The sequence below is a fragment of the Marmota marmota genome, unplaced genomic scaffold (assembly GCF_001458135.2).
Source record: "Marmota marmota marmota unplaced genomic scaffold, marMar, whole genome shotgun sequence".
In the NCBI taxonomy this organism is placed as follows: Eukaryota; Metazoa; Chordata; class Mammalia; order Rodentia; family Sciuridae; genus Marmota; species Marmota marmota.
The window spans coordinates 2,706,084-2,732,607 of record NW_026000103.1 but is presented as its reverse complement, the minus strand read 5'-3'; the positions used below and the strand labels follow the sequence as shown (position 1 = coordinate 2,732,607).

The 26,524-nt window shown below is 37.2% G+C and overlaps 1 protein-coding gene and 2 long non-coding RNA genes across 4 annotated transcripts in view; 1 reads left to right on the top strand and 2 right to left on the bottom strand.

Annotated features, from left to right (window-relative positions):
* Adamtsl1 (ADAMTS like 1) overlaps window positions 1-26,524 on the top strand; it is a 905,649-nt gene that overhangs the window by 383,856 nt on the left and 495,269 nt on the right. The window lies entirely within an intron of this gene.
* LOC125610827 overlaps window positions 1-26,524 on the bottom strand; it is a 243,682-nt gene that overhangs the window by 88,430 nt on the left and 128,728 nt on the right. The window lies entirely within an intron of this gene.
* LOC125610826 overlaps window positions 18,102-26,524 on the bottom strand; it is a 33,428-nt gene continuing 25,005 nt past the window's right edge. Inside the window, exon 3 of the long non-coding RNA XR_007340882.1 lies at window positions 18,102-23,223. This is a non-coding gene — a long non-coding RNA (uncharacterized LOC125610826). The remainder of the gene's footprint in view (window positions 23,224-26,524) is intronic.

Below are 26,524 nucleotides of genomic sequence, written 5' to 3'. Positions count from 1 at the left end.
AATGGAAGGAGACCCTCAGGGTTATACAGTGGAGGGGGTAGAGAGAGAGGAGGGGAGGGGAGGGGAGAGGTGAGGAGGGGGGAGGGGGGAGGATGGGAAAGGCAGCGGAGCACAACAGACACTAGTATGGCAATATGTAAATCAATGGATGTGTAACTGATGTGATTCTGCAATCTGTGTATGGGGTGAAGGTGGGAGTTCATAACCCACTTGAATCAAAGTGTGGAATATGATATGTCAAGAAATTTGTAATGTTTTGAACAACCCACAATAAAAAATTTAAAAAAAAAAGATTTGAGTAGAACCAGTTGGAAAAAGAAGAGAATGCCAGCCATTGCCTCCCATCTAATCTAATTTTTCTCTTAGCAGCTCTGTAAAGAAAGTCATCTCTTCCTTCCTCACATCCTTCTTTAACGTGTCATAACTGACCAAATGATTGGGAATCGGGTTTACGAAGTAGCATATTATGAGATAGGTGTTAAGTCTTTAAGAAAACACATGAGAAAAACAAGCACAACTTTAGGGCTGCTATAATTTGGGTGTTAAATGTCTCCCAATGGTCCATATGTTAAAGGCTCAATCAACTACACGGTGCTGGTGGAAGGTAAGGTGTAGTCAGAAAGCCTTAGGTTATTGGGTATACATCAGCAAATGGGATTGTGGGACACCATCCCCTTTGTCTTCCTCTTTCCTTCCTGGTCATGAGGACAGTAGTTTGCTGTACCTCACTCCCACCATAGCAATTCAGCATCCCCACCAGAAGCTTAAAAGCAATGGGTCCACTAGATCATGGACCACTAGCTCTAAACCTGGGAGCCAAAAACAAAACTTTTGTCCTTATAAATTAATTGCCTCAAGTATTTTGTTATAGTGAAGGAAATTTAACATCACTACGGGATGCTTTCTTTAGGAATGCTGTTAATAACTAGCCATGGGTCACACAACCAGAAAAGTATAGAGCTAGAATAGTACCCAGGTCACTCTGACCAGAGTCATTTTTTCCCACTTTCTCATTCTTCAAAAACTTGAGAACAGTAAATAACTAGTCAGTGGCTTCTTATTTTGGGTAGACATTAATGGCATCCAGAAATGGTATAAGATTGCAGTCATAGCAGTAAATTCACATCACTGCATGTTCAGGAGCCATGCAGGTTATTATAATCATATTATCACAGCAGCCTTTGAGGATGGTTAATTTCCACCATTGAAATCATGCCTTTGAGTTCAGATATGGCAGGTGGTGCCCATGTGTTTTAGGAACAAGGATATACCAGTGAAGTTGGAAGAACTATAAGTAACAAAATGCCAGATGATTAGTATTATATACACTAAAAGGGAAGGGAGGAATAGCTGTTGTTTAGAACAGGGTCAGAAACTTTCTGTAAAGGACCAGATAGTACTTTCAGGCTTTACAATCCAACTGTTCAACTCTAATGGGAAAGTAGCCACAGACGATATGTAAACAAACAGGGTATGGCTGTGTTCCAATGAAACTTCATTTAAAAAAATAAACTGCTGACTTGATTTGGTTCCCAGGAGTAGTTTGCTGACTTCTAGTCAAGAAACCTTACATGCTAACCTCAGAGAAGTCTTATATATTTAAGAAGAACTAGAAACTATTGAACTTGAAATCTCATGTTGATTGACAAGACAGGCAGCCATCATCCTGTAAAGAGATAACCTGGGCCAGGCCAATGCAGTGGGGGCCACTGGTGACCAGGAGACTCTGGGTGCCCAGCTAGAGGAGAGTAACAATATGTGCCCAAAGAGCTGTGTGGCAAAGAAGATGAACTACACTGACCTCTGCTTTTCTCAGTCTGTGCCAGAGTAAGCATATGAGTAATTGTGAGGAAAATAAGATACCGAGAACCTATTTTGTCTTACTTCCACTCTCCAGGATTGTAAGGGGGGCTCTGGCTCCTACAGAAAGGAAAAGGAACTTCTGTTTAATTATTATCAAGATGTTTTATCTCCCGTATGCATTACTTATATAGATTATACAACCAAAGGATTTGCAAGTACTAAATAAGGAGTATGGTGCTTCTAATCAGCCAAAAATGGGTTTGGAGGTAGAGTGCAGGAGGATGTGATATATTGTAATAGCCACATTAAATTGTACTATTTCCTTGAAGCTAATAAGAAAAATCAGTTACAAGACTCAGAACCATGAATCTAAATTGTCATCCAGCTGCACAGGCTTACAGAGAAAGATCCTGTGCTGAATTTTTCATTATAAAACACAGAGGCATTATTGGGGATAAATGAACCAATATGAATGAAATACCTATAATTGCCAACCTGAAATTTCACGCCAAAAATCATCTGAATCCCAGGATGATGTGGACTGGTCTTTTTAAAGTTCAAAAAGAATCTACTTTATTAGTGGAGTGGGATGCTTAGCCAGGAGTATGTTTATAAACTTACATCCTTCAGGTTTCCCGCTAATATTGGAAACAGAAGGAAAGGGAAGTTCTCCATTGAATTGTTTTTCCTGCATGTGGTGATTGTATTCCTTTGTTTGCTGAAATAACAGCAGTGATGCTCAGCCACAGGGATGAAGAGCGTCAACTCCCACCCATCCTCTGTGGCCACGCTGGGAGCCACTGGAACTATGTCTGCCCAGGGCTGGTTACCTTTGGCTAATTCATCTGCCCCAGTGGATTTGCCTTTTATTCCCCCAAATTTGCTCAAATCATCACATAATCTAGTGATGACTCTGCTTCCTAATCTAATCATGGTGATACTAGAAGGCGGGGTCCATCTGGGGCTTCTTGGGAAGAGAAAAGGCTGAAAGGCATGTTTGAGACCTTTCTAAGAAAACCTCCCAGGAAGAGTCAGCAGGATCCACAGGGGTTCAAACTGAGCTCTGCACCTGCTTCTCTCATATCCCCAAGTTCTTTATTCTGCAGGACTTTACAGAATTAAGTCACATGATAAATAAGACCCAATGGAAGACTGATTGTAGGAGGAGGCTGATTAAAGAAGTGTTTTATGGGAATCTCCATAGGTTGTAAGAGAAGGAGCAAGGATGACATGCTTCCTCTCACTTGCTTATATCAGACAGACTTCAACACCTTCATTATCTTCCTTTCTGTCTTCTCTTTCCCTTGGTCCCTTCTGTGCTGTTTTTCCCATCCTCTTATCAGTACCAAACATGAGCTTAAATCACAGCCCTTGGATCTCTCCCTCTCCCTCTCCCCCTCCTCTTATGCTCTCGTCCTCCCCATTTCCTTTTGCTTCTGTGAGTGTGTGTCATACTGTTGTCTCAATGAAGTCTCACTGATGTCTTTATGAAGTATCAACCTGTATGTTGCATTATATATCATGGTGATGGTATGAATGCTCACACAGGTTTTCCTTCCCAAAGTGATGGGTTCAATAATGTGGCAATGAGGGCACTGATCCGTAAATCATCAGCTTTCTTGAGAGGTTACAGTGCAGGAGCCACCAAAGAGCCCAAGTAGAGAGAGGGAAAAATGAATGGCATTAAAATAGAATTCATGGAAAAATACTTTCACCTGAAAAAATTTTCCTTAATCACCTTTGTGCCTTCATCTCTTTTGAAAATTGCATGAATTTTGTCTTCCTCAAGAGTGTTGCATACAACATTTTGCAAACAATTTTAAAGAGTTCATGTGTATATACTCCAAGCACACTTATGGATCTAAGGTTAAAAATCTATGTGCTAGATGAATCTATGATGACTTACACATAATATCTTAAGAACATCTGTTTTTTAAAATGTATTACAAAAAGGAGAAAATGTACCTCACCATGGAGAGATTTGTCACTTACCACCTTAATTGACTAAACAGCTCCACAAATAGTGGGCCAAGCTGGTATTATGTGTCTCCTGATAATGATGCAATATAACATGAAAGGTATAATTGGTGAAGTCTCCTGGCCAAAAATGTTTACCTTGCATCTGGCCTTTATATCTAATAGACAGAAATTTCAGGATACAAAAGAACAAGTTAAATGATATTTCAAGAAACAGAAAAATTAAAAAATGTTAAACAGTCTATAAGACAGCTGGTCTGATCTCAGAAAGTCAATTTATTTAAAATGCAAACAAATAAAATGGCTTTTGGGGACTGTTTTGCACTAAAATAGTATAGCAACATAACAATTAATGCAATATGCAAACCTTGATTAGAACCGTTTCAAATAAATGAGCTATTGTAAAACAAATAGGCATTTTGACAACAATTGAAAAAAGTTTAACTAGAAAGTATGTGATATTAAGAATTATTTTTATTTTCCTTAGTTGTGATAATGGTAATATAGTGATATAGGAAAATTTACAGTAAATAATTTGGAAGTTAACCCTAATGATGCAGGAAACTTAAACGGTTCTGCAAAAATTAATAATATTTGCATATCTATATTAGCCTATGGATGCATACACACGTTAATAAACATGGTATGTATATTTATAAGGTAAAATCTTAATGTTATATCCTTCTTTTAACTTTCCTGTATACAAAAAAAATTTAATATAAACATTTTTAAAAAGGTAGCAGGACAGTGAGTTAAGTTTCTTAGTCGTGTATTTTATCAACTTAAAATTCATTGCTGAAATGGCTGGTTCTGCATCATTCACAGAACTAAGACGGAACATTTTACAATAGGCCTTCCTGGTCTGAGAAATCACAGTCAGGTCTTTTGTTCCTCCATTGATACTTGAGGTAAATGTGACGAAAAACCTGCACCTTTATTGTTAAATGGACATACTGCTTTGGGGGGCTCTGTATCTCAGAGCCTTGAACAATGCATCCTATCAAATGCTGAAGTTGTTTTTAAAAGAAAATATAACACAGTTGCCACTGGCCACCATCACCACATCTACCAGGCCCATCTGATGCAATAAAAGGAGATACATAAAAGCTGAGGAAACGTTATCACCTGAGATCATATTTTCCAACTGGAATTCATTGGGAAATAACAAAGTTGGACTTTTGAGAGTCACAATTTTCCGGCAACCCCAAGTCTAATTAAATCAGCCCATATTATCTCACGTCCCCTTTAGCACAGTGCTGTGTAATGCTGCAGATTACTGGGGATTGCCAGGGACTTACTGCACAGTATTAAATTGTATAGATAATGACTTTTGGCATTTTTGTTAGAAGGGACTGGTTTCAATATGCAGTAAGGCAACATCATCCTTCTCTCAATGGTTAGTTCATCACCAACTTTTTCTTTTTTTTTCCTAAGCCCTGAAAATAGCTTACCAAAGATTTGTCATTTCCTGCCTGGAGAAAGTTCTGGAGTATTTGTGTTTTTATAAATATCAGATGTGTAATCTCAGACGTGAACTTCTTATAACTAGCCCCAAGGCATCATGAGCTGCAAGTTACCACACGAAAATTAAAGGGGTCAAATTCAAAAGGGATGTGTGTCAAAAGGCTCTATAAAAGGGCATGAGTTTAATATGCATCCCTCAGATGAACTTGTGATTGCTGCAGAACCTGCCATCTGTCTTTTGCTGTTGGTTAGACTCCCAAATACCTTTTATAGCTCCCCAGTAGTGAATAGTGTCCCTTGGGCTCAATTGGAAGAAAAATATATTAAGTTGGCTCCTCTTAACTGAAGGGGAAGGGAGAGAAGTGTTTAAATGACTTACTATCTCTTGGGCTCTATTTACTCAGTTAAAAATATTGTACCTAGTATTTCAGAAATAAGAACTCTTTGAACCTCAGTAAAAGTCTTTTGGGGGTCATTTGGTATCCTTTTGGAGCAGGGGACTTGATGCTATTGTTTTATTGGCAGCATTTATCATTCAGTTCCACTTCCTATTTTACCTTTTTCTTTAACATGGGATGATAAAGTAGCATCATAAAAACAGACCTGCAGGTTTGAATTAGTCTCCATTCTGCTAACCCATTGTTTCTCAATTGGAGTCTGCTACAACCAGGCACAAATTCTCTGTGCTGGGATATATTCCCAGCAGAGCGAAGGCAGAAAATTAATAACTAGAATGAAGGTGGTGACTAGATTGAGAAGTAAACTCCCAGGAGACTCCAGTTAAGATAAGGGCATGGAAAGTGGTAATGACATGCAGGAAAGGAAGGACCAAGTACCAAAAGTGTCAAGGACTGGTGCCGTATGAAAAATAAAGACATAGCCCTTGAGCAATGTAGAGAAACAGTCTCTTCTTTAACTGAAAGAGACACCAGAAAGCAAAGTCAGATGATCAAGTGACCAAACAAACAAAGTTTTTATCCCAATAAAAAGACAGGGGAGCTGCTTTGAATTCTTTGAATTCAGTAGCAGAAACCTAGGGTATAAGAGACAGAATTCCGACCCAGAAGCACAATATCTGGCCCAGGGAATGCAGCTCAAAATATTTGAAGAGTCGTGTGTGTGTGTGTGTGTGTGTGTGTGTATTATTTACTGTGTGTAGGTACTGAACAAGTCTCTTATGATCATTTAACCATTTGTTCTTCAAAATCACCTTGTAAAGCAAATCCCTCAGTATTCTTTCAAATTTCTAAGTGGAAATGACTTCCATGGAAAATATCTGTGGGTACATATTACAAAAAACAGCAAATAGGCATAGAACACAGTGAGCAGATGACCCAATATGGGAGAAAGGCAAAGGGAAGTCAAGTCCCAGGATGGCATCTGAGCAGATCTTCTAGCCCAGGGTAGAGCAGAAATATGCCAGGCTTCAGAGGGAAGTTTACAAAAAAATTAAACTAGGATTTAGTTTTGAGCCATGTAGAAAATTTTATTGCAGTTTACAGATATTTGAGAAGAATTGGCTGTAGGTTCAAAAAATTAAGCAAATAAAATTATTGAGCAATTATTTTAGTAGAAGGGGAAAGTTATAGAAGAAAAATAGAAGCAAATCACTATTTAGCTACATAGTATATTTATTTATGTAGTTATAATAATGAAGTACTGAATATGGATTTACTAAAAGAATATTTCATCAAAGACATGTTTAGTTGTAAGATACACCAGTATTTTAAACAATAATAAGAAATAAAGTATATCACATTCATCATAAAACATACCTCAATTTCACAAATGTTGAAATGTATAAAAATGACATATCTTGGAATTCATGAAATACAGTATATTCAAATGATGAGATGGAAGTGAGAAAAAAGCTAAAAAATATTCATTTAATATAATTAGAAAACAATAAATATATTTTGATAAATCAAAAGATTGCAGAAAATAGGGCAAATATCAGAAGAAATTGATTAAAAAATTAAAAGTTGTTAACTTATGGGGTGGGATAGGAGAATGAGGAAAACTGCTAGAATCTGTTGTCTTTGGCTTCAAATTATTGAGCACTTATTATCCTTTTAAATGCTGTAATATATTATTTTGATAAAATTAAAAATTATTTCAATTTTAACTGCTTCATATTCCTTATATCTTGCTCTGTGTGATTGGCAATTCTCCTAAACTTCAGAAACCTACCTGATCATAGATACTTTAGGATATATTTCAAAGAAAATTATGGAAAAATTGTACTTATTTCCAGAATAGTCAAAGCCATACCATCTTTAAGATTCAGTTGAAGTCCTATTTCATTAAAGCTTGTCAAAAGGTCTAATATTAACTGAACTTTTCCTTTCCTGAGTTCCTGTTTCACTTTGGTCTTTCCAGTAATTTTCCATGCCAGAGAGGAGGATAGAATGTAGGGAGATGGAAAGGGAGCTCAGCTCTGGTAGTGGCCGTTAGATCTCCTGTGCAGCATTTTCAAATTATAGTGCTTTCTGGTTGAGATTGTACTACTCTTCACCCCTCCCCATCAATGTCCTGCTGTCAGAAGATACTGCCTGTTCATTATATATTGGGGCAGAAAATGTTGAGAGTTATTCCATACCATTTAGCCTTTCATTACATGGGTTCCCTATTTAGATCCGTGAATACTGGAATTCTTTCTTTTTTCCATATGTTTAGGTCTTGTCTCTTTAGCAAAGCTGTGAAAGTGTTTGAGGGCCCAGACACATAATGCTCTTGTGCCAACAGAGTGCTAGGCATATCACAAGTTGACTATAAACATTTGCTCTGTGATTTTAACATGGTTTAAATTTTTTTTTTGCTTGAGTCTGATAAGAGTTAGCTGTATATGTAATAGCCTAATACCATTTGCTCATATTGTCTTTTAATACCTTTGTATCAAGTTTCTTACTATACTTAATGATGTCTTAGATTTATAGGCATCCTTTAAATCCTGTATTTGGAAGGCTTGTAATGAGAAAATGTTCACTGACACAAGGCAATTTAATGTTTAATTTTAAAGTCTTAAATTTAATTTTAAAGTCCAAGATTTTTATGTTTTTGTTCTCATTCTTGTGATTGAGTCTTTATGTTGTATATGTTTAGAAGGTAAATCCAGGGCAATAAGGCATCTGTCTCATTTTTTAAAATGTAATTAGAAAGAATAATATAATTCATAAGAAAAGATACTTAGAAACTTGTACCTTTGCCTTTTACCATTTATCAATTATCCCTATATGATTAAAAAGGATAGGATACGAAAAAAAAGTGTATAGCATTATCTGGTTATTCAGTAGGCATTTATCGAAAGAAAATAATGGAACAGATGCTGAATACCAGGTTTGACATTTAAAGGAATCAGGAAACCATTAAGGAGTGTTCATGTACCAGAGTAAAAGGCTGAAGATATATAGCTGTGATAACTTTGTTTTAAAGTTCCCCACCTTAAGTTAGATGGCTTAACATGGAGATGTTTCTCCAAACTCACTTCTCCCAGTAGACAGAGCTCCACAGGCCTTCCTGCCTCAGCCAGGGAATGACTGGGCCTTCTCTTTAAGGAGCCCCTCACAGCCTCAGCTCTTCCCTCATTTTGGGAAGCTCCACAGTAGAATGGGAGATTTGGCTCTTCCTTTTTGCAGCACAGGCAGTGGTGGGTCATTCAGCTCAGCTGGGCCCCAAGGCCATGGGAGGCTTCTTCAGCTGCCATGAAGGTCAACAGAGCGATGGTGACTGGACTTCATGTTCAGGCACCTCTCTGTAGTTACCAGAATGCCCAGCTGAGGGATCAAAGGAGCCCGAGGGAAAGAGAAGAATGACTAGGGCCAGGAGAGAAAAAGAGAGCTCAAAGAAAGCATTCATGAGGGTGTGAAATAGCTAAAAAGAGAACAGAGGACAATCCTGTCTAATGAGGAGAAAAGCGATATTTTTATGGCCATTAATGGGTTTAGCAGCAAGACTCTATTTTTTAATAATCATGGAGTCCATTTGTAATTCCAACCTGGATGTGGAATGTCCTGCTGTCTTCTCCCACCCCCTGCTAAGCTGTCTTCCTTTTCTCCCACAGTCTCTCAGCTCTTCCTTCCTCTGCGAGGCCTTCTCAGGTGGAGCTGTAGGGAGGTGACAGCTCCCTTTCCACAGCTCTCTACCCGTTCAGACAGTTACATTGCCCCACACCAATAAAATGCATTTAACCTTGGCCTGTGGGGAATGTAAATCTTTCTAGGCCTATTTATGTATCAGTTTAATATTTTTATTTTCCTGTCCAAATGTCCTCCTTGTGTCTGTCACTGTTGTAAAACAGTGGTTTTCAATTTTTTTTTTTCTATTACCATTTTGTCCAAGCTTGTTCTCATGTGGAACTCAATTTGTTTGCAAAGCAACATAAACCTGGGATTCTTTGAAGTGATGATGGGAAAAAGGGGTCTGGAGCTTGGCCCTCTTCTTCTACCCTGACCTATTATCCCAACAGGCCCTCAGGGGTCTCATGGAGAAGAGTTTTGAAAAGGCTACTTTTTATAAAAGAAAACCTTGCAATTCCTGAACACTGGAAATGTTTATTTCTTCTGTAATTTGCCTAGGGTTGTTTATCGTATGATATTCAAAAAGAAAAACCTCAACTGAAATTTGAAATTAATAATCCCTCCCAATGAATACAGACTCAAATTCATCTTGAACTATTAGTGAAACAAAAGATGTTCTTAAAATTTTTTTTAAAAAATATTACAAGCAGGTTGTTTACCTGCATTCAGAAGCAAACAATCTGCTTTCAGACACATTTGATGCTGTTGATGTAGACAAGTCTGAAAACACAAGGATTTTTATTTAAACTAGTCTTTAGTATGCTAATATTCAATCTTATTGTCCCTAATGATTCTGAAAACAAAACAAAAAAACCTTATCTCACTTATTTGTACAGATTTTAAGAATATTCCAGGATTCATATTAGCATTAATTAAATATCACTTTCACATGAGTTTAAATTAGTGACACTTTACTATATATTACTTTTAGAAGAAAACTTCAGAGGAAAAAAAAAGTTGTTCTGAGAAAATATATACTTCAAAAGGGTAATCTTTCAGAATAACATGGCTTCATTATTCTCTTCTTTCAAAGCTGGTAGAATCAATTGGCACTTGCCAGTGTTTACCAATCCAGGACTTCCATGTACATGAGGCAACAAGTGCAGTATCTCTCACAGAGCCTGCTATTATTGGAGGTGGCCCATGTCTACCATGTTGTTTCAGTGTAGATCCACTCGCTCAGTGTCCTCCGTCCCTGAGTGAGGAAATCTGAGTGGGACCCCATGTTGGAATTTTTCAGTGAGTCACCCAACAAGTGTGTTTCCTGAGCATGAGCCACAAGCCCTGAAGGTGTCATATGGATAATGAGACAGCACCCACCATAAGATGGGTGGGGAATTGAAATGAGAAACTCACAATAAATACAATGCAATATAGCACTGCAGGGAGGTAACAAAGAACTCCCTCTGCCTACAGTGGTCTAGAGGTACAATTTACAGGCTGAAAAGATATTTGCCAAATGGGCCAAGTGAATAAAGTACTTCTAGGGATAGGACAGCACAGAAAGGCACAAGATTTACCTATTAATTAAATTCCTATTACATTGCTCTTCAAGGTGCTAAGGATAAGACAGCAAGGAAAAAAGTGCCAGCTCCCACAAAACTTCCATCCTAGTAGAATAAGAGAATGTGCAATGTTCAGATAAGGACAGATCATTGAGTTTAAATGAAGGGAAGGAGTGAAGTTGAGACTGGGGATACAGGTTAGTCTCCAAGTGAAGGGGTGTAACAGACAAGCTTAGAAATTTGAACTTTAATCTCTAAAGTGGTTCTCAGGGTGTTGACCAGTTTATCCTCTGGAGGGCAGGATTGCTGATGACTTCCTGAGGATGAAATGAAAACCACATGCTGTATGTAAAAGCTCACCAGTATTCATATTGGCATTTGCTCGGGCATAAATCCCCAAGCTGATTTCATATCCTCTGTTGTGTGGATTTTAAAATGCCACACCATGGCTGGTAAGAAGAGGTAAGGAGGAGAACAATTATAGCAAGGGCAGGAGTTACAGGAAATGGCTGCATAGGGGTGACCTGGTGCACTGGCCTTGGACTTGAACCTGAATTCCAGTTGCCTGCCAGTGGACCGGAGTATGCACATGACTTAACTTGATGCCGCCAGATGGAGAATAGCAAATGCTATGCCAAGATGTTCCCACTGGGTACTTTAAAGATTCCCGGAGCAACACAAGGCTTCTGTGCAAAGCCTGGAAATGTGTCATCTGGGAACCAATTTTTCACCCTCAGTTTGAAAACAGGGTTCAAACCCATTGACTCTAGTCAGCCCCTACCCCAACCTCTCCCACCGACTTGCAGTTTCTTGAAAACACCCCACATACAACTTTCCACAAGGATGATTGATATTTTTATGGCAGTCACTCTAATAGCTTAGCCTATAATGGAGTGTTTTTAATGATATTTGTATGAATGATGTGCTGTTTCTGGCCAACACCCACCAAACCATGCCCATCTGTTTTTTGGAGTACTAATAAGGGGCACTGACTCATTCATGCTGCCTTTACCCAAGAAAGGCCTGGATTAAAAGTATAGTTTGCAGTCATAATGACGGTTCTTAATTTATGCAGAGTGAACATTATTTTAAAAAGCTTCTTGGCTTATGTAAATTGACCCTATGACTTTGACCGGATACAGCTCTCTAACCAGTGGTTCTCAAATTTTTGTTCTGCTTTAGAATCACATGGGACTTAGAGAAACCCTGCTGGTTTATACCTCCAGAACTTCTGAATCAGCAGGTGTGGGTGAGGGCCCAAAATTTGCATTTTTAACAAATTCTCCAGCAGTGCTGATACTCTTGTTTCTCTGGACAACAGTTTGAGAAACATGCAGCTTATTCCACAAGTTTACCTGACATACTGAACAATCTTTATAAGATGGAGACCACGGATTCTACTTTTCCAGTATTCCCAGGTGATTCCAGTTGTCAGGCATATTTAGGAAACACTTTCCACTCACCCCAGTAAGTTACATGATGATTATTCCTAAAAACAACTTATTCCAACAATCATTTAAATCAGTTATTTTCAACTTTGAATGCACATTAGAATCACCTGGAGAGCTTTTTTTTAAAACACTGATCTCCAGGTTAAATGTCTGAAGATTTGATCCACGTGAAGCCCAGAGATCTGTATTTTTTAAAAGTCCCCCAGGTATTTCTACTATATAGCCAACATTTTACTGAGGGCCTATTAAGAAGCCATTAACTCCCATCTTTACCAGACTTATTGCTTGAGCACCCAGCCTGATCTCTGATCACCTCTTCAGAAAGCTTTTCATATATGTCTACTCCCAGCCTGAATGAGTCTCTTCTCTGTGAAAGCAAAAAGGATTCCATCAAAATAGCTGGCATACCCTTTGTGGTCACTGGGGACTTACCAGTCCCCTGTTAGAAGATAACTTCCTGTGGGGAAAGGCCCAGTCTAAACTTTATCTGATACCAGTGCCTGAGAACAGGATTCAGGCAGTTCTTGAAGAAATAAGTGGATATGCTTTGTTTTCTGCAGCGTCTACTACAGTGAATATTAGAGCAGACCTGTCTGCACCACTTACCAATCCTGGACAGTGGACATGTCATTTAGTTCCACTGAGGCTCCATTTCCTTCTCTGAAAAATAGACACCATTTGTGATAGTTATGAGGTTTAGAGGAGATGGTGAAGATAAAGCACTTCTCACGATGCAAAACAGAAGATTAGAAAAACAAAAAACCTGTAGCTAGTGATTTGGTAAATGTTGACAATTTTTTACTTTATGCTAATTTGCATTGGTGATTCACTGTATGTCCTTGAACATTCTCATTGCCAGACCAGATCATAGTTGATCCAGACCTAGCAATACATTTTACACAGTGGCCCCAAAGTTTGCTTTATGGATGGGCGCACCTATTTCATCATTCTCAAATTTTAGAGTAATGGTTTTCAAAGTGTGGTTCCTACTGGCCCAGCATTACCTGGGAACTTGTTAGAAGAGAAAATTGGGGGGCACCATATCAGTCCTACTGTATCAAATCTGAGGTCCAGTTTGAACAAACTGTCAGGTGATCTGGGTATACATTGAACTATACAAGTAGCACTACTTTCAAAACACTTTACAGAGAGTTATGTGTTCCTAAATTTATCTGAACCACTGGTTCCTGACCAGGAGAGAGACGGATGCCACCCCTTCCCAACAGTTATGTATCACATCTCCTAGGAATATATTGATTTGAAAGTGTCCCAGAGATCTTGACCTTGTACTAGAGGCTGTCTTTCTGTATTGAGAATTTTCTTCATTAAAAAATTGGGGTTTAGGCCATACTTTTGGAAGTGATTCAGAGTCAGCCAACAAATTATAAAGGATATTATATGTCAACCTATATACTGAGTGCTTTATAGATATAATTTTATTTAGTGCATATGTCTCTAACTTTATTAACACTTTACAAAGAAACAGGATCAGAGAATATAAACAATGTGTGCTTGATAATACAGCTAATAATAGTAGAGCTGGGATTTACACCTTTACTAAATCACCCAGAAATTTCCCTTTCAATTATATTTGTATTTACTATTTATGTTTTGTGGCCTTACTCTATTGATCTTTGGAATTGATTAAATATAAAATAATCTTAATTTCATCATCCTATTATTAGTGATTTCATTACTTTAAACTATAGGAAAAAGAGTTCTCCAATTTCAAGCCAGAGCCTCCCACATTCTAGGCAAGTGTTCTACTGCTGAGCCACATCTTCAGTCTTAGGTTATGTTAATTTAATCATGAGTCCTTAAAAAGCAAGAAGCATTTCCAGCTGGAAGTATAAGAAGAGCAGAAGAGACCTGAGGTGAGAGGATTTGAGTCACACTTGCTGGTTTTAAAAGCAGAGGAAGGGGCCACAAGCCAAGGAATACAGTGGCCTCAAGAAGCTAAGCATTACACTTGACAAGTAGCCTGCAAGGAAATGGAAACCTTTATCCTACAACTGAAAGGGACTGAATTTTGTCAACTGTCTGAATGAAAAAGGAAGCAGATTCTCTCCTAAAACCCCCAGAGGGAGTGAATCCCAGCCAATGCCTTGATTCGGGTCTTGAGAGTTGCTAAGAAAAGGAACAGCATATCCATACTGGTCCTGAACTTCTGACCTACAGAACTGTGAGATAATAAATTTATGTTGTTTTAAGCCACTAAGTTTGTGGTAATTTGTTATGGCAGCATTAGAAAACTGATACTGGAGACAATGTGTCAATATCTTTAAAGCCCTGAAAGAAAAACAAGTCCACATGTAGTTCTGTATCCAACAAAAACATCCTTCAGAAATGAAAGCGAAATAAACACACTTTCAAATAAATGAAAGGAGAGAATTTAAAGCCCATAGACCTACACTATAAGAAAAGCCCAAAGATTTTTTTCAAGATGAAGGAAAAATGACACCAGTTATAAATCCAGGTCTCAAGGAAGAAATGAAGAGCATCAGAAATGGCAAATAAGTGGGTAAAAGACAAAAGACTGTTTTCTTAATTTCTTTAAAGGATATCTGATTTTTAATGCAAAATTCCAGTATCACATTATGAGGTTTATCAGCAGCTGGAAAATATATAAAAAACATTAACAAAAAGAGTGGGAGAAGTTAATGGAATTATATAATTGCAAAATACTTTTACTTCTTATGATGCAGTATGATTTTAATTCTGAATAGGCTATGTAAATGCATGTATATAGTAATTGCTAAAGCTATGTAAAAAGATCAGTGAAATTAAAATGGAATACAAAAAAAGTGTGTATCCAAAAGAAGACAAGAAATGGGAATAAGAATGTTAAAAAGAGAAGGGAGGGCTGGGGTTGTGGTAGAGTGCTTGCCTAGCATGTGAGGCACTGGGTTCAGTTGTCAGCAGTACATATAAATATATGAATGAAATAAAGGTCTATCAACATCTAAAAAAATAATTTTAAAAAGAGATGGGAAATAAAGCAAATAACATAATAATAGGCATAAATACAACAGTATCAATAATTAAAATTAATTAACTAAAAAAAACCCAGCTGACTAAATCCAGACTAATAGAATAAAATTTTATGCTATATTCAGATATACTTAAATAAAATGATGGAAGGAGATATGCTATATAAATAGTAAGCATAAAAAAAGATGGTAATAAATGACAAAAAAAGGATTACATTAGTAACTGTAGGGGATAGAGTAATCGTTATGGTAATTTCCTATTTGTGTTAAAAGACCAAAAAAAAAAAAAAAAGAAAAGAAGAGAATTATGGTGTGGCTATAATAAATGGGACACAAGATAGAATTCAGGACAAGAAGTATCACCAGAAATAAATACTGTTATTTCATAATGATACAAGAGTTAATAAGAAGATAAGGTATTATCAATGCATATGATCCTATTGCATAACTTATATATTAAGAAAATACTGATATACTAAAAAGAAGAAATAGATAAATCTACAAATATGGTTGAAGATTTAAAATGCTCTCCCAGTAAGTAGTAGATCAATTAGGAAAAATAATTGGGGATACATAAGATTTGATCAATACCATCAATCACCTTGACCTGATTAGCAATTATGAAGCATACATCTAACAACCTCAGAATACATATTATTTTTAAGTGCAGATAAAATGTATAAAAAAACCTATATGTTAAGTCATAAAATAAGTCTCAATTTCAAGGATTAAAAGGTATAATTCCTGGTGACATTATGTTCTTTTCAAGCCAGCCTAATGTTGGAATCACTCCAAGTGTCCATCAACAGGAGAATGAACAACCAAAATGTGATATATTAATATCATGAAATAATACCAAGCAATTTAAAGAATTATTATTACAACAATATGAATGAGTCTCAGATACTATGTTCAGTGAAAAATGTCAGACATGAAATAATACATACTATTGCTTTGGCCTAAATATTTGTGTCCCTCTAATGTTCATATGTTGAAATATGATCTCCAATGTGATGATACTAAGAGGGGAGCCTTTGGATAAATTAGGTCACAAGGGCCATCCTCATGAATTCCCTTATAAAAGAGGCTTAAGGACTGGGTGTGGTGGCACACACCTGTAATCTGAGCAACTGAGAAGCTGATTGCAAGTTCAATATATATGATTGCAAGTTCAAAGCCAGCCTGAGCAACTTAGCAAGGCACTAAGCAACTTAGTGAAACCCTGTTTCAAAACAAAACATAAAAAGGGCTGGGGATGTGGCTCAGTGTTTAAGTGCACCTGGGTTCAATCCCTGGTACCAAAAAATAAAATAATATAAAAGAGGCTTGAGGGAATCTGTTTGCCCCTTCTGCCGTGTGATGTTTCAGCAAAAACTGTGATCCAAACAGCAGAGCAAGCCATCCCCAGACACTAAATCTGCAGTGCCCTCATCTTGGCCTTCCGTGCCTCATTACTGTAAGTGGCAAGTTTCTGTGTTTGTAAATTACCCACCCTACGGTATTTTTCATTGCAGCAGAAATAAACTAAGACAACTATGTTATATAGGAGTAAGCAAACGTGTGTATAGTAATTGAAATCAGAACAAAAGTGATGAAAATGTTCTGTATGTATTATGCTGGGGGTTACATGGATGCATTTCATCAAAACTCATCAGGTTATACACTGAAGACATGTTTTTTCCTATGTATAACTTCTTAAAATAAGAGAGAGAGAGAGAGAGAACAAACTGAGGGGAAGCAACAATTTGAAACTGGTTTCTAGACAATTAAGAAAAAAATACAGGTCACAATGTATTAGTGTGACATGGATTTTACTGACTATAAGAAAATATATTTTATTATATGTTTGACATTTAGTATAAATCAAGCATCTTATATATTAATCAAAAATTGATTTGGAAATGTTAGAGTGTTAGCACATTCCTCTTGAGTAATGGATTTTCACACATTGGCGTTGCGTGGTTCCACTCATCCCCTCCCTGAATGAATGCAGCCTATTGAGGCTGTTTTGCAGATCAGAGCTCCATTTTCCATCTACTTGACCTCTCTACTGTATTTGATTATTTCTCAGAATGCATTTTTCCTAATGTGGAACTTTTATGTAAGAATGTCTCTAATATAGGGCTACTTGCCATTATTTCAGTGAAATATGACCTGTTGCTTGCAGTTGGACTTAAATGAAAAGTCAACCTTGAACAAAGAATTGAGACCAGTTAATATTTTATTCAAAAGCCCTATTTTGGCTAATTCAAAGAAAAGAAAGAGCTAACAAAATTATATGTTCAAGATCTGCTTAACAAGCAAGGAACGATTATTCAGTGTAGAATGGAGAAAAAAACCTTGGTAAGAGCTGATAAAATTTTCAAATTACTGAACCTCCACTTTTACTGAGTTTCAAGATAGGTCATTTTTAGTTATATGCAGCTGTGTGCTAAAGAGCTGTGACACTCCTGTTTCTGTAATAACTGCCTGGGCACAAACCTTTGCTCTTCTGGTATTACATTTTACAAAAATCAAATGAAATATAGCTGGAATTTGACTGGTGGGTGTTTGGCATGATGTCGGTATGGTTGTGTTACTCTTGACCTGCATGACCTATTCCAAAAGAATGAACTGAAGAGTCCCATTAATGATCGCATTGTAGAGTCAGTCTCTGTGTGCAAACTTTCTCTTTATTTCGGAGATTTAGAAACTGACCTTCCAACTCAGTGCAAGAGAATTTGGGTTCCTTCCCTGGAAGAATTGCAAATCAATCAACCTTTATCTATGGAAGGTAACAGTAGATCAGACATTGTCTTTCCATTTTATAGGCATAGATTACTAACCATTTTTTTCCCTCTCATTTATAGAAGCTAACAATATGTCAGTCATTTTCTTTCCAATTTATAGACACAGATATTAAAAAAGCAGACTGGCAGCAAGGGGTTTCCAAAGCTGCAGAGAGGGCCAACAATTATACTTCAGATTCCCAGTTCTTGCTTTGTTTGTTGTGTTAGGTAAATGGATTATAATCAGTTGCTTATGAGTGCCTTTGGGCTAATCTAAGAATGGTTAGAAAAGGTTCTGACCCTGAGACTAAAAGATTAGATTAAAAGAGGTACATTTTGAGTTCAAATAACTCAAAAGCAACCAACTGGGAGAAGAAATGTTAGGAGGAAATATAACTTGCTTCCCGACGTTTACCAAGTTGGCTTCTCATTCGTTCATTCAAGTGTATTTAGCATGGCTTTAGATTGTGTTCAAAGGTATTTAAGATATTTTTCCCTGTTTCAATCTAGTTGTATGGACAAGATAAAAACAATGGAAAACGTAAAGTGGCAGTTTAAGACTTGAAGAATTTTGGAACACATCTATCATAGGGCTGCATGTCAATAAAAAGGCAAAAGATGACCAGTGAGTAAGAGGAAGATGCAAATCTTGAGAAGAAAAATGAGTGTCAAGGAAAAATTTGTACAAGAGCTTGCCCGAGTGTCAGGTTAGCTACTAAACCAACATGCTTGTTTTCATGGCTGTGGTGAACACATGCACTCTCAGAGAATGTCATGAGCTGTTTTCTATTGTGAGTGTATATTTTTAACCACCAGAGCTACTATCACTCTTCACACCATTTTAGTCAGTTATTTTCCCATTCATTTATGGTAAACCAGGTATCATGTTAAATTCCAAGTGTTCTCCATGTATTAACTCATTTGACCCTCCTAATAACCTGATAACATAGATATTATCCCCATGATTACAGGCATGGGTACATACCTTAAGCCCTATCCCCAGGAAGGTAGATCATATTTGGCAGAACTAGGATAGGAGAATAAGCAGTCTGGTGCAGAAACTCTTTTAATCCCCACATCAGAATACATCTTTTGTGCCTGAAATAATGAGTGACATAGCAGTAATGGGTGGCTAGATGAACACATGCATGTAAAATAAATTTTATAATTCTGAATTTTCTGGAAAAGTATCTGAATATTAAAGTAAGTATTATTGGAACAACTCCAGAAACAGTCATTGACTCAGAAGGATGTGCAACACAGAGGTCCCCATGAAACAGGTTTAGTCACACCTCTATTTCCTCCTATAGCTACTGCTAACATTTTAGCATAGATGGCTCTCTATCAAACCTTTTTAAAAAGCAGAAACCCTCTTTGCCCTATACTGAATGTCTGTGCACCCCCAACCTAACCCCAAGGCCATGGCATTTGGGAGTGGAGTCTTTGGAAGGTGATTAGGTCATGAGGGTAGAGATCTCATAAGTGGGACTAATGCCCTTTAAAAAAGGACAGAAAAAGCTCCTTTGATTCTTCTACCACATGAGGACACAGTGAGAAGACAGCCACTCATGAGCTAGGAAGCAAGCCTTGACCAAGTCCTGAACTGCCAGTACCTTGATCTTGGATTTACTGGCCTTTAGGTCTGAGAAATAATTTCAGTTGTTTATAGCCCACCATGTCGTGGTATTTTGTTATGACACCTGAATAGACTAAGATACCTTCAATTGTACCTAAGTATGTGAAGAGAAATCTGATAGATACAAATGGAGGAAAGTTTACTAGAGGTAGAGGAAGGACCAATTCCCAGAGATGGAGTCCCTTAAATGTTACATGTTTGTGGCATTTATATCTTACGTGTTATAAAGTAACTGTCACTTAAGGATTTAGTTTTTTTCCTTCATGGCTTAGGAAGCTAAGCAATATTCATACTGAAGGCAGTGCTTCAAAGCCCTCAATTAGATGGTAGCATATGTTTATCATCAACACTGATCTATCTAGTTACATGCCCCAAGAAATCTAGTCACATGCCCTAAGGGCTCTGGCCAAAAATAAATGTTTCGGCTTGTCTTCTGAATATACATTGTTCATCTACTGATGTGTTCATTTCCTAGTTTATGTGTGCATGCATTCATTCAACAAACTTCCCCTTCATTTGTGATTCTTATTTGCCATGGCTGGCAGTGAGTAGTACGCCAGTACTGAGCTGGATCAGCACCAGCCAGGACCTCTTGGAGTTTACAGTTTAGTGGTGTCAATATATACACGTGTCTTTTATGTACATGTTATATGTTATTCTTAGGCATTTAATTACTGAGTCCTGTTTCCTCATCTGTCTGATGGGGTTAAAAACTGGCCTTGCCTTTTTCACACAATGAAATGAGATTTAATATAGATGAGATCCCCCTTTTTAAATGTGCAAGCGTAACCCAGAAATAGAATGTTCTTATTTGGCCAGCTAACAGAGATGAATAATGTTGGCAACTGGACCAGTTGTCTGTTTCATGGAATTTAGGAGGTGCCTGGTGTGGTACAAGAAGCCTGGCTTTTCAGAAACTAATGTTTTGAATTCAGACATCACCATGTACTAGCTGTGTCTCCTTGGGCAAGTTTTGTAACCTCCATGAACTCAACTTCCTGATCTCTGCGACTGATCATACCTGCCTTACAATGTACTTTGGAAAACCAGAGAGAGTTTGTAAACATTCTGACAGTCTTAAATAAATGCTGGCAATTAGGTTCAATATCTTTAGTTATTCAGAAATCAAGTATCAGGACTCTTGTTTTCCTAAGAGTCCTCCTCCTTCCCCTCCCTTCCCTCCCCATGGTTCTACCACCCCTGCATCCACTGGCTGTGCAGTCACAAGCTGGAGTGTGACTTGCCAATTAGCATTCCATGCTCCATCAGCAACCTTCCTTATTTCATCAATGAAAACCAAGGTCTCTCTTCCTATTCCCTCAGGGTCTTATTTACACTCTGGGTGCCACATCCTGATGTTACCATCCCAGGGATAAATCATTTGTTGAACATTGAGTATGTGCCAGGTGTTTTATCCCTAAAAAATTCCTCCCCCCAAAATATTATTTCCATTTTATAGACATGTGGGATATTATCCTAATTCCACACCGTTGGAAGTGGTAAAACTGGAATCCAAACTCTCACTTCTGAATGCAACACCTAGAAACTCCCTATGGACAAGGTAAGTCCAAGTTGTAAAGAAACACAACCTTAGATGCAGCACTAAACAAGCTAATCGCTAGAGATCATATTTGAAGAAATGCATGGCTTTTCTAGAAAAAAAATCATAAAATTACTGATTAACTGTATTTATTAAGGGCCAACAACATGCCTGGACTGTCCTAGATGCTCAGCATACCAAGATGGATAAGCATCATCTTGCCCAAAGGAGCTCTTGTAACTGGGGGAGGAGAAATGCAGATGAACAGTCTGGTGACTGTGACATAATTAATTTAGCCTGTTTAGGGGATGAGATAGGGCACATTTCACGTGTAGGTTTTGGTGGAAAGTGTTCATAGACGGAGAAAAGAAGAGTGGTGCATTGAAGAGAGGTGTCAAGGTGGCAAAGGTGTGAAAGCACAGGAGATATGTGAAGTCACATGACTAGAGAGAATAGCATACCTATAGGGAAGAGTGAAAGAGGAGGCTGAGGAAGCACGTTAAAGTGAGGAAAGATGATAGAAAGCTCTTTGATGCTATGATAAAACATTTGGTCTTGAGTCTATAATCAGTAAAGTGCTATAAAAACATCTTTGTTTCGGATCTATGTTTAAAAATAATAATTGTGTAAGTATCATATAACCACATCATGTTGTTATGGTTTCTAAGATACCACAGATCAAATTGTGCCTCTTGTCTTGGATGTGCTATAGGTAAGACATTGGTACAGTCTAATCTGCATGAACAATGGGAATGGGTCCTGGATCATGCCCTGGTGTTGACATACTCTGATTATAGAAAATAAGTCCTCAAGGACCCATAAAGAAAATGAATGAATTCTTGAGGACCTTATACTAACTTTATCTGCAGTGTCAAAGTTGAACGGTTCATTAAAGCAGTTCCAGAAAGAAAACAAAGCCTCATTTGCAATAAGACTCCAAATTATCTATTCATTGCCAGTTCTCCTTTCTATCGTTGAGTTCTATTTTAAGCTGTCACTTTCCTAAGTCAGATGCTAAAGTTTTAGGAGTTGAACATCAGTAGCTTTGGCGTGGCTTGGAGTCATCCTCAATCCAGCAATGGAACTAAAATGAAAATAGAATTACCAAAAGGGCAGATGCAGTATCTTATATCACTTTTATTATATTATATTTTAGCAGCTGAGACAGGAGGGAGAACATTATAGAATCAGCCTGCTGCAGTCTCGCCTATAATTATATTTTTCCTTGATAAGGCATTGGCAAAGAGCCCACCAAAATATTGATGCGAAACTTGATCTCCCCGGGCTGTGGAATTTCACCAGCCCTGGGATTGAGAGTGAGAGGTTTTGGAAGTGTTTGGCAGCTGTAGTAAATTCAGGAGCTGGAGGCAAGGAACAATTCCTCTAGCATAAGCCCAAAGTCAATATATTATATAACTATAGAAGGCACACTCCTCATTGTACTTTCATACTCTTGAATGGATCTTGTCCAGCCCATGTATCTTACATAGATGTAAATATAAACTTTACATAACATTTGGGAAAAAGGGCAGGATTCCTATAAAGGTTTCATGGTTTTATATTTAGAGATGAGTATGTTATATATAAATGGAGATGCTGACTTCAAAGTTTTCCAAAACTAAGTGGCAGTAAAAACTTTTCTGTGTGCTCCATGCTATCACATATTTAGAGTTTTTCTCTCTCTTGTAATCTTTTTTTTAAGCACCAGTCCAATTTTTGTTTTTCAAAATATTTACTAAAATTTGGCCATATAGCATGAATAGATTTAGTTGAGGACAAACAATAGACAGTTATAAAGTCATTTAAAGTTGGAACGTATACAGCTATTTCCATAGGTATAACTGAGTGTAGAATGCCCGGCCTATGGACTACCCAAGATTGGTGTCACGGTACCAGGATGTTGCTGGCAGAATGAAAAGAGCACTTAGGAATCAGACATACCTGGATGTAAAAATCCCAACTGGCACTTTTGAGCTGCATGAGCTTAGTGAACATCTGAGTCTCTTTCATCATCTGTAAGCATGTGAGGAATAATGAAGATTATGTAAATGAAGCACCCAACCATAGCTGCCACCTAGTAGGAGCAATTTTCCCCCAATTTTCTTTTCTTTTTCCCACCTCAGAATGTAACCATTTTTGCAGGAGTGGCCAGAAAGCTAGAAAATTTACATCACAAATTATCTAACCATTAAAAGATAGGGTTACCAAGGTTTTAAAAATGTTCTCAGGTGTTATTTTTTTTTTAATGTTGCCATTTATTTATACCAAACCACTTTTGCAAAAATGGTATAAGATAGCTTTCCAAATATCATAAATGCAGTAAGCTTGGTTAAATAAAAGTTAAAAGATTAAAAAAAAAAAACAAAAACAGAGAAACAGGGACAAAAATACTGTAACCTAGCTGTTGTAACTGAGTACGATATTCAGGCAGGAGAGTTCTCAAAGAATTATTGTTACATGTAATTTCCATTATAAGGAAAAGGAAAAGGGAAGGATAACAATCCATAAGAAGAGACAGATTTTGCCTGGTGTTCAATTCTTGGGGAGGCGGAAGAAAGTTCTCATTTAGGTGATTTCATTGATACTCTTTCAAGGTACTGTTGATTTTGATATGATAGATGGTCTGGCAGGTCCTGAATTAGAGTCTCCAACTAAGAATCAACTAGCTTCACAACCAATCCAGGGAAGACACTATGGCTGAGTGGAGATTTCCTAGGTTTTGAAATGAAATCAACCTGGGTTCAAACCCAAATCAACACCTCATACTACCTGTAAAACCTTGGGCATATTTGCTTATTCTCACAAATCATGTTTAAAAAAGGAAATGATGATACCTATACCTTACAGAGTTAGTGAGGAATTGATGAAGTAAAATATGTAGATAGGGAGGGAAGTAGACCTGACTGATTGGCCTGTGGTCCCAGGAGTGTCAATGTGCTCATTTTCTAGGCACAATACAAATTCACACTGTACATTCCTGACCTAAGTTCCATGCATTCTTCTGTTGGAGATCCATTAACAGATGATTTTCAGCTATGAACTCCACAGCAGTGCCGTGCACATGCACACAAAAAAACTTTTACCAAAAAATTATTTATATTCTGAATTGTTTTAAATACTTCTGTTTCCACTTTCCTTCTGAAGTTATATCCTACATTGTTGGCTAGATTACAAATATGAAGTTCTCAGTTCTAATAGTGGTGATTTTCCTGTCAATATTTTGTTTGTTTGCTTTTTAAACATTTAATGAACTTAAAAATAATTTTCTAAATAAACCAGTTCATCTAATTTCTGCCATTTCTTTCCAAATTTATGGCAGGCAGAATCATCTTCTACAAGAATCTGTTATCAATTTAGGTCACAAAACTGGAACTTGGGAAAACAGAAATAAAATAGAGTAAACATTTCTTTCTCCTTTTATTTAAAGCTATTGCTTCCATTATAAAAAAAAATGTAAAGAATGACTATAATCAAAGGAGACAGATTTTTCCTGTTATTTAATTCTTGAGAGAGAGAAGTTCTTATTTGGGTAATTTTCTAATTGTACCCTTCTCAGGTACTTTATTTGGAATATTTTTTATTCTTCTTTTAAGCAAGAGAGATCCTCATGCATATAACTGTAACTATGTTAATAATTTAGACCTCTTGATAATCTTAAGATTGAAACACATGATGAAGGTATGTTGGTATCTCTGTAATGACAGTGAAAATCAGAGGAGTGATAACAGACCTTGGCTAAAGATATCTCCCTCCTCTCTTGGGGAGGAGCTCCAGTTCTAATAGAAAAGAGGCAACATATTTACATACTGTTCTTTGCATTAAATATACCCTTCAACTTGTTGCATTAAGACAGGCTACCATAGCAGAGTGAATATGTTCTAAGCAACTATTCAACTCATTTATCCCTAAAATATTTTTATATTTACCAATAACCAACCTCCTAACATTGATTGTTTCCAAACTGGGAAAGCAATCATTCTAATCTTATATGGGAATCTATACAGAGGTGTTTTGTGGATTTGGTTATTGTGTTAATCAGGTTTTTGTCATACTGACCAAAATGCCAGACATAAACAACTTAAAGGATAAAGGCTTTATTTTGTTTCATGGTTTTAGAGTTTTCAGCCCATTGTTGGCTAGGTCCAAGGCAGAACATCATGGTGGAAGGGCAGGGAAGAGGAAAACTGCCCAGCACATGAAAATTAAAAAGGAGAGAGAGTGTGTCTGTCCGTCTATCTGTTTGGGAGGATACAAACCTTTCCATGGTATGCTCACAGTGCCCTACTTCCTCCAGTTATGTCCCACATCCTAGTAATCCATCAATGAATTAATCCATTAATGAGGTTGGAGCCCTCAGGATCCAATCACTTCCCAAAAGCCCCGCCTCTGAACACCTGAGACTTTGGAGGACATTTCAGATCCAAGCTATAATAGTTTTTAAAACCAATTTTCTGAGGACAGAAAACCCCATAATAACTGAGTAAAGATTCTAGATACCTCATATGCAGTCCACATTCTAGAAGCCTCATTTCAAGACAGTGTTACTATTCACTGTCCCCATTAGATAACCTAAATATTTTCTCACTTTAAAACCAGGTGTTCTAAAAGTAAATCTTCAAAAATGAAAATATAAACTGTGCCATACTATGTGAAGAGGAATTCAAAATGCAGTCATCCTTTGGTATCCATGGACGATAGGATCAAGACCTCCATGGATATCAAAATCCCAGATGCTCAAGTACATATAAAATGTCATAGTATTTGCAAATAAATTATGCAATCCTCCCATTTACTTTAAATCATCTCTAGATTACTTATAATACTTATTACAATATAAAGTCTATACAGTTATACCATATTATTTCAGGAATAATGATCAAAAATCTACATGTCCAGTATAGACACATCTAAAAAACATTGCTTTCTGTGGTTTATTGAATGAGTGAGTAAATGTGGAGACTGTGGAAATGGAGGGCCAGTTGTATGTTAGTCTGTTCAGATTTGAAAGTATTTGGAAGTTGCCATATTTTTTGAAAAAATAATTATTTTTAGCATCTCTAGACTTTCATAGCACAACAGGACCGTTGAAGATTTGAAACTTTGCTAACTGAAGTTGAGAGGTTACAGAAATATTTCCATAAGATACCATTCTCGTCCCTGATTTTTTAAAGGAAAAGGTTTATTCTTTGGTCTTATGAGCAAGACTAATTAACCTAGCATTAATGGAAAGGGCTCTACCTGGGCTATGTGCTGGGAGCCCTGACAGTATGTGGGTGGGCAAGCCTGGCCTGGTTTGGGGGATGGGTGAAGATGG